Source organism: Octodon degus, unplaced genomic scaffold (assembly GCF_000260255.1).
Source record: "Octodon degus isolate 3935 unplaced genomic scaffold, OctDeg1.0 scaffold00187, whole genome shotgun sequence".
Lineage (NCBI taxonomy): Eukaryota > Metazoa > Chordata > Mammalia > Rodentia > Octodontidae > Octodon > Octodon degus.
This window is the reverse complement of record NW_004524763.1, coordinates 1,663,362-1,669,970: the sequence shown is the minus strand read 5'-3', so window position 1 is coordinate 1,669,970 and position 6,609 is coordinate 1,663,362. Positions and strand designations below refer to the sequence as shown.

The following is a 6,609-nucleotide window of genomic DNA, read 5'->3' as shown; positions in this document are numbered from 1 at the left end:
GGAAGATTAGACACAGTCAGAGGGATCTTTTCATAATCTAATAAAACCTATTGCCACTGAGTCCCTTGTACTACAAAAATGCATATGATTTCCTTTTATGTTAAAATAGTTGTGAGTTCACAAAGTAATGAGAAATTGTCTTCTAAAATTTGTTATATCTATAATTTGTTATATCTATAATTTTATTTTTTAGAGACTTTGGTTAATAAAACACAGCCATTACAATGGTTTGCTGTTTCTCTTTGTGTATGTCTCTCTGTCTCTCTCTCTAGCTCTCTGTCTCTCTGTCTCTCTCTGTCTCTCTCTCTCCTTCCAAGCACAGTTTTACTTGATGTTGCACCCAAGGCAACAAGTTTGCTATCACAAGTGAACACGTCTGGGGTAGATACGATTCATGTAGTTTGCAATGATCAGTCTGGCTCTGACACCAGCCACACACTTTCTCCAGTTTTCTTGACATCCTCAGTTCTCAGGCACAGGAGAGAGATCTCTGTGGTGCTCGCCCTCCGAACTTCATAAGTCCTAAAGCACGATTTTCACTGTTTTACCTGTGTCTGTGAAGCTCCGTTTCCTAATTCAGTTCTCAACTTGGCTGAATTTGGAGTGAGATTATTTTTGTGGGAAGGAAAATTTACAAATGTGAAATTGTACTAACTTGCTGAGTAAGGTAAAACTGCTAAGAGTTAAAGAAAGCAATGAAGCCCCCATAATGTATGTGTGCTTCTTTTTAGAGCCTCATGCAATTAGAATTTAGAAAAACCAAAGTAAAAAAAATAGTGACAATTACTCAGTGCTTAGGATTTCCCAGTTTCTATACTAAAGTATTTCACTTGGACTGACTTTCCCACCTCATACCAATCCTTAAGGTAAATATTATTTTGTCAGTTAACAAATACGGCCACTAACCAACCCAGGGACACTGATTTATAAATGATGGCATAAGACACCCAGATAGTCCCCTGGCGGGAAGATACATAATCACGAGCTGGTTTCCTAGGGCGAGGCTCAGCATTACCCTCTGAATGTGCTGACCCCTGTGATTTCTCCAAATGCTGGAAACTCCACTGCACAATCTGTGATAGTGGGGGACTGAATAAACACAAAAGAGGAAAAAAAAACAAAAAGAAAAGAAATACAACCCAAACTTTCTGCTTCTGGAACAATTACATTGCATTCCTCCTAATGTCCTTCACGTTGACCTTCAGCATTAACGCAATTTCGTGTCAAGACTGTTAAGTGGTTCTGAATGCATGCAAAAGGCACGCGCGGCCCAGTCAACTGACAGAGCTCAGTCCATTAGACATCACTGTGCGGTTTGCGATTCTATAACCTCACGGGTAAATGGAGGTGAACAACGCGGCTGCCTGTAGGGTCGCGGAGAGGTAACCTGTGTGGAGCACGTGGGCAGTACGTGATGAGCATCCATACTGTCTTACGTGCTGTTAGTCCTAATGACAAATTTCATTTCTAATCACATCGCTTTCAGCTAGACAGCATGTGTGAGAACAAATATTCCTCACAGATCCTCTCTGATCTATTGGTTTCCACTCGATGGTAGAGTCAGAATAAAACAGCAATGAGGCAACACAGTCTCTTGGACAAAAAGGGGTCTGGCTTAGTCGTAACATTTAAATATCAGGGCCGGCCAAATAGCTCAGCAGATTAAGAGCGCGAGGGGATTCGATCCCAGGCCTGCCCTGCTGGCCCCGCCCCCCGAGTGCACTGAGACTGCAATTGAGACTGGGTGTGGTGGCGCACACCTTCTGGGAGGCTGTAAACAGGTAGATCACTACAAGTCCCATCTAGTGTGAGACCCTGAACACACTGTTGACCCTTCCCTAAAATACAGAAAAAAAATTGAAACATCAATTGCTATTTCTATTCCAAGTGTGTGTGTGTGTGTGTGTGTTCGTGCGTGCGTGTGTGTGTGTACCCACTACCCAGGATTGAACACTCGACCTTGCACTTGCAAGGCAGGTTTTTATACCACTGAGCTATCTCCCAGGCCCTCCAAGCTATTTTGAATAAGATAATAATTGATTTGTGTATGTTCTACGAGAAAATATGAAGTATGTAATTACATATTGGATCCATTATGTACAGTAAGGGTTTGGTGCAGAGGGTACTAAGAATTTGGAGTTATTTCCAACTGTCTTGTAATAGTATCTAATCACTTTCTATTTAAAAAGATAAGAACTGGCAAACATCTAATTAACCGAAGAATAGACAATAGAAACATTTGTGTTTGTTTCCAAATAGCTTAGGGAAGATATACGGAGTTACATAATCTTAGAGAGAACATGAGGATCTTCTGGGCTGGTATATATAATGAATACTAAATCTAAATTCAGGCCCAGCAGAGCTCCTGTTTGTTATGGGCTTTGAGTTTGAATTCTGGTCTGCCACCTAATTTGTTGTGCAACTTTGGACATGCTTTAAGTTTCCATTTCCTCACTGACAAAGTGAAAATGATAGAATGTAGGTCATTACTACTGGAGGCCCTCAAAAGAGTATTTTTCTTTTTGCTTATTCTGCTTAGAACTGGAATGACAGTTTTATCTTTCTTTAGATTCTGCTTGGTGTCTAAAAGGTTAAAAAATTATAAACTATATCATGAAAATTAAAAGTTACAAATGACAAGAAGTTATATCTTTTAATTACAAAAATCTTGTATTTCCCTTAACTCCATGTCAGAAATCACACCATCTTGTGAGAAATGTTTTACTTACGCAGCATTATCAAGGAACACCTGAGAAGTATCTATATATGTAGCGTTACACTAGATGCTGATACAAGCAACAATCATGCAGTGCATATGAAGTATTTTTCAAGATTTCAAAAAATTTCTAGGGGCCGGGGAGATGGCTCAGTGCAATAAGCTCTTCCCTGGCAAGTGCAAGGGCCTGAGTTCAATCCCTGGTTCCGAAAAAAAAAAAAAATTCTAAACTCATTAATTTTATTAACAGTTTTTCTTATAAAAATAAGAACACTTTTTGTCGAGGTCTGGTTTGAATGGACTGGATTCTGTTCATAAGCCAGAAGGAACTTGAATTCTTCGGATAACCAAATTCTGGTTAGATTCTACTGAGTGTGTGAGACATCAGATATCTATTTAACTGTGGAGCTTACAGGTTGAGAAAAGAAAGGCCTTGTGGAACAGGCCTCTGCCTCCCATTTCTCATAAACTTTCTCATGTGTCCTTTTTAAGAAATTGTACAAAACCCATTTCTTCACCTTAGCAATTGCAGTTGTTCTTTTGTCGTTGGCCACTGCAAAGACTTGCTTAGATGTCTTCAAAGTATTTAATCTCAATGTGTACAAAATGAGACTCAGTATCTTCATTCATTGTCCTCCTTTGGTTTGATTGGGAATAGCCCTGAAGCAGAGAAAATGAGAAACCAGAATCATCTTCAACTAATTCTCATTGTCCGCCATCCTGTCATATCTAATTTTTCACTAAGGTCTTTCCATATGTAATCTAAACACACTCTCCAATCTTTTCTGCTACTTCCATCCTCACCACTACTGCATTAAGAATACCACTACCATGCACCAAGACTAAACTGCTAAAATGCCTTTCAACAGTCTATTAATCAGCACACACTCTTGCCCTGCTCATGTGCTCGCCACACTGTATCAAGAAATCATTGCAGTCTTTTCAACACAAGCTTGCTTTGGCCAGCCTTTCTGAATCCCCACCCTCCCATCAGCTTTGCTTACCCTTGCTCACTGTGGTCCTCAGCTTGCTTCTCAGAACTACCATGCGGTCCAGATAATCAAATGATAAAGCCCTCTTTGCTCCCCTCTAGATCTAACATACTCTTGTTCTTTCTACAGAGTTGAGATCATTTACCTTCCTTAGTCTTCCTACAGAAGTTAGTTTCTCTATCGAGCATTAAGTCCCCATCTTATAGTCTGTCTTCAAGCCATAAAACTTAATACATAACACAATTGCAACTTCACAATCACTGCTGACTACTTGAAAAATATATCTTCTATTAGACTATGGTATCATTATATCCTTAATGCCTTATATAATTTTAGCTCAACCACTCAGTAAATATATATTTATTGAATAAATTGATAAATTATGTTTCAATTCCCATAGATGTATGAAACATTAAAACAATAAATCCCACCATAATTAAGGTATACCTAAATCTCATGACTGTAATAAAGTCATAATAAAATGTCATATTGACAGGCAACAACTACATAGAATACATAATCTATCTTTTCTTGTTTTATAGGAAACTGACTTTTACAAAATAAACACATATATAATTATGAAAGATGCCAAAATGTCAAATGGTTTATAATCCAAAAAGCTTATGTGAGCAGCCAAACTAATTTCCAGCATATATCTTATATATGAAGCAAAGGGCTTAATAGCACTTGACCCTGGATATACATGAAATACCTCAGGGGAATAATGTCTTATAGAGTCATCTATCAAGAGTCAATGATATACTTTCCCAATTAAATTTCTCTTTCATAGATTCCAAAACTTGCTGGAACATAAGGACTGAAATTGTTTATACAGAGCAAGATTTTCAGCTTTTTAGATGTTTCGGAGTGATGTGTACTTTATCAGTCATGTTTAGGCCTTGATATTCAACCATTATGCATAAGTGGCTAGAACAGTAGTAATAAAATCACAGATCCTGGAACTTTATTTTAATTTCTCTCTTCTAATTCTTCTACTTATATTTCATAAAACTTGGGGAAAGTTATTTTTGCTTCTCCACATTTCTGATGTCTCCTCAATAAAACATGGATAAACACTCCTAACCTTTAATAGAATTAAATTAAACACTGTTTGCAAAATAACAGCCTTGGTGCGATGTATATATTGGGTCCCCAATTAATGTCATTCCCTGCCTTCTTATTTTATGTTTCATTTATCTCAACATTTCCACCAGTGAAGATCTTTGAAGAATGTAAGTCTCAAAAAAAAAAAAAAAAAAAAAAAAAAAAAAAGAATGTAAGTCTCAATAGGCCAATTTGTATAAGATTTCAATTCATATTTGATTTTTATCTCTCCAGGAAATGGTTACAAAATTCTCTCAACTGAGGACTAGCATGACTTTTATTCTGTTAAGTACATTTATTTATAGAAAGCTGTCAATCGAACACACACGAAAACTGAAAGACACAAAGACCTTTAAAAAAAGAACAGGAAGAAATACACATAACTCGTGTCATTTTCAGATTGAGGCTCTCTGACTGTGGTTTACCTGAGGAAATAATAAGTGGTACAAAATCATTTAATTGAACCTCTTCTACATATAGTTAAGACCTTTCTCAGGGACCACCTCGGTGTGGAAATCTGAGTCATATACCCTGTTTCTCTGGAAAAAGTGATTTTGAAACCAACAGCTAACTTCCTCCAGGCAGTTAAGAGAGGTGTGCCTTTGACAGTGTAAGCTGCAACAGAAAGAGAAATTAGTCTGTCTTTCTTTTTAGTAGCAAGTACTTTTGTTAAAACACTGTTAAAAATCACTTAAGCCTTCTTGTGGAATAGCCTCTCCTGAAAATTTAAGAGTTTGATGTACAGAGAAGGAGGAGTTCTTGAACATTTATCTCAGCCTTTGAAATCTTGTTTCTATGTTTAGATTTAAATAAAAATTTAACATCAATGTATACAACATGTTTTTGCTGTAACAAAAATAAGCAAACAAGAGACAATGATAATTTGCAAGTAGAAATACTTGGAACATAAATCTGAAACAATGGACAAATAAAACCTCTGTCATAGATAAATTAAATTACTGTGGTAGAGGGATGTAGCTAAATTTCTGCCTGAGAGTGAAAAACAATTTCTCTCAGAATAAAACTCTCTGACTTAGGTCCCCTTCCAAATAAAGTGACAACTTTCTATGTATAATGACTATTCCTTGGAAACGGTATCTGTACAAGAAAACGGTCTTATTATTGCCAGGTATTATACTAATAACACCCACCAATACTGCTCAGGAATCTACAATATGAACTTTAAACTCAGCTTTCTGTTCCATGCTACCTTTTCACATATCTGTAGGACAATTTTCTTTGGTTTGCAAAAACTGACACATCTCAGCTTCATGGGAAATTTATAGATAATTATACAACTTGAGTAGAGTACTTACTGAGATCATATATTAAATGGATGCAAAAAATAAATTGATCTTTAAAATTATGTTCACCGCATTATGCCTATTATCAATACATGAAAGGAGCTGCTAAAGATTTTGTTTTCAAGTTATAAGTTGAGAAAGTTACGTAGAATAGAAAATATCAGCATGCATTGCCAATAAAATGGTTAAGTATAATTTTATGTTCTTTAAATGAATGGGCCAGTGTCAAAAATATCTGAAAATCATCATACTATTATTTCTATTTTTGTTTATTTTTATATGAGATAGTTTTGGACAGGATTATATTTATTTCCAAATTGTGCCTCTCTGGTTTGAAAACCTTAAGATATTTTCACATAAGAAATTCAGCTCTAATTTCTTGTACTGTAGAATTGCCAAATTATCTGCCATTAAACTATTATCCAATCCACAGTTATCTATGGTATTTAGAACAACTCTTCTTCCAAGGCCTCCCTCCCACCTGTCTCCTTTC

The 6,609-nt window shown here is 36.4% G+C and overlaps 1 pseudogene; it reads left to right on the top strand.

Moving 5' to 3' along the window:
* Positions 1–951: 951 nt before the first annotated feature.
* Positions 952–1,104, top strand: LOC111813431 (annotated as a pseudogene).
* The last annotated feature ends 5,505 nt before the right edge of the window (positions 1,105–6,609 follow it).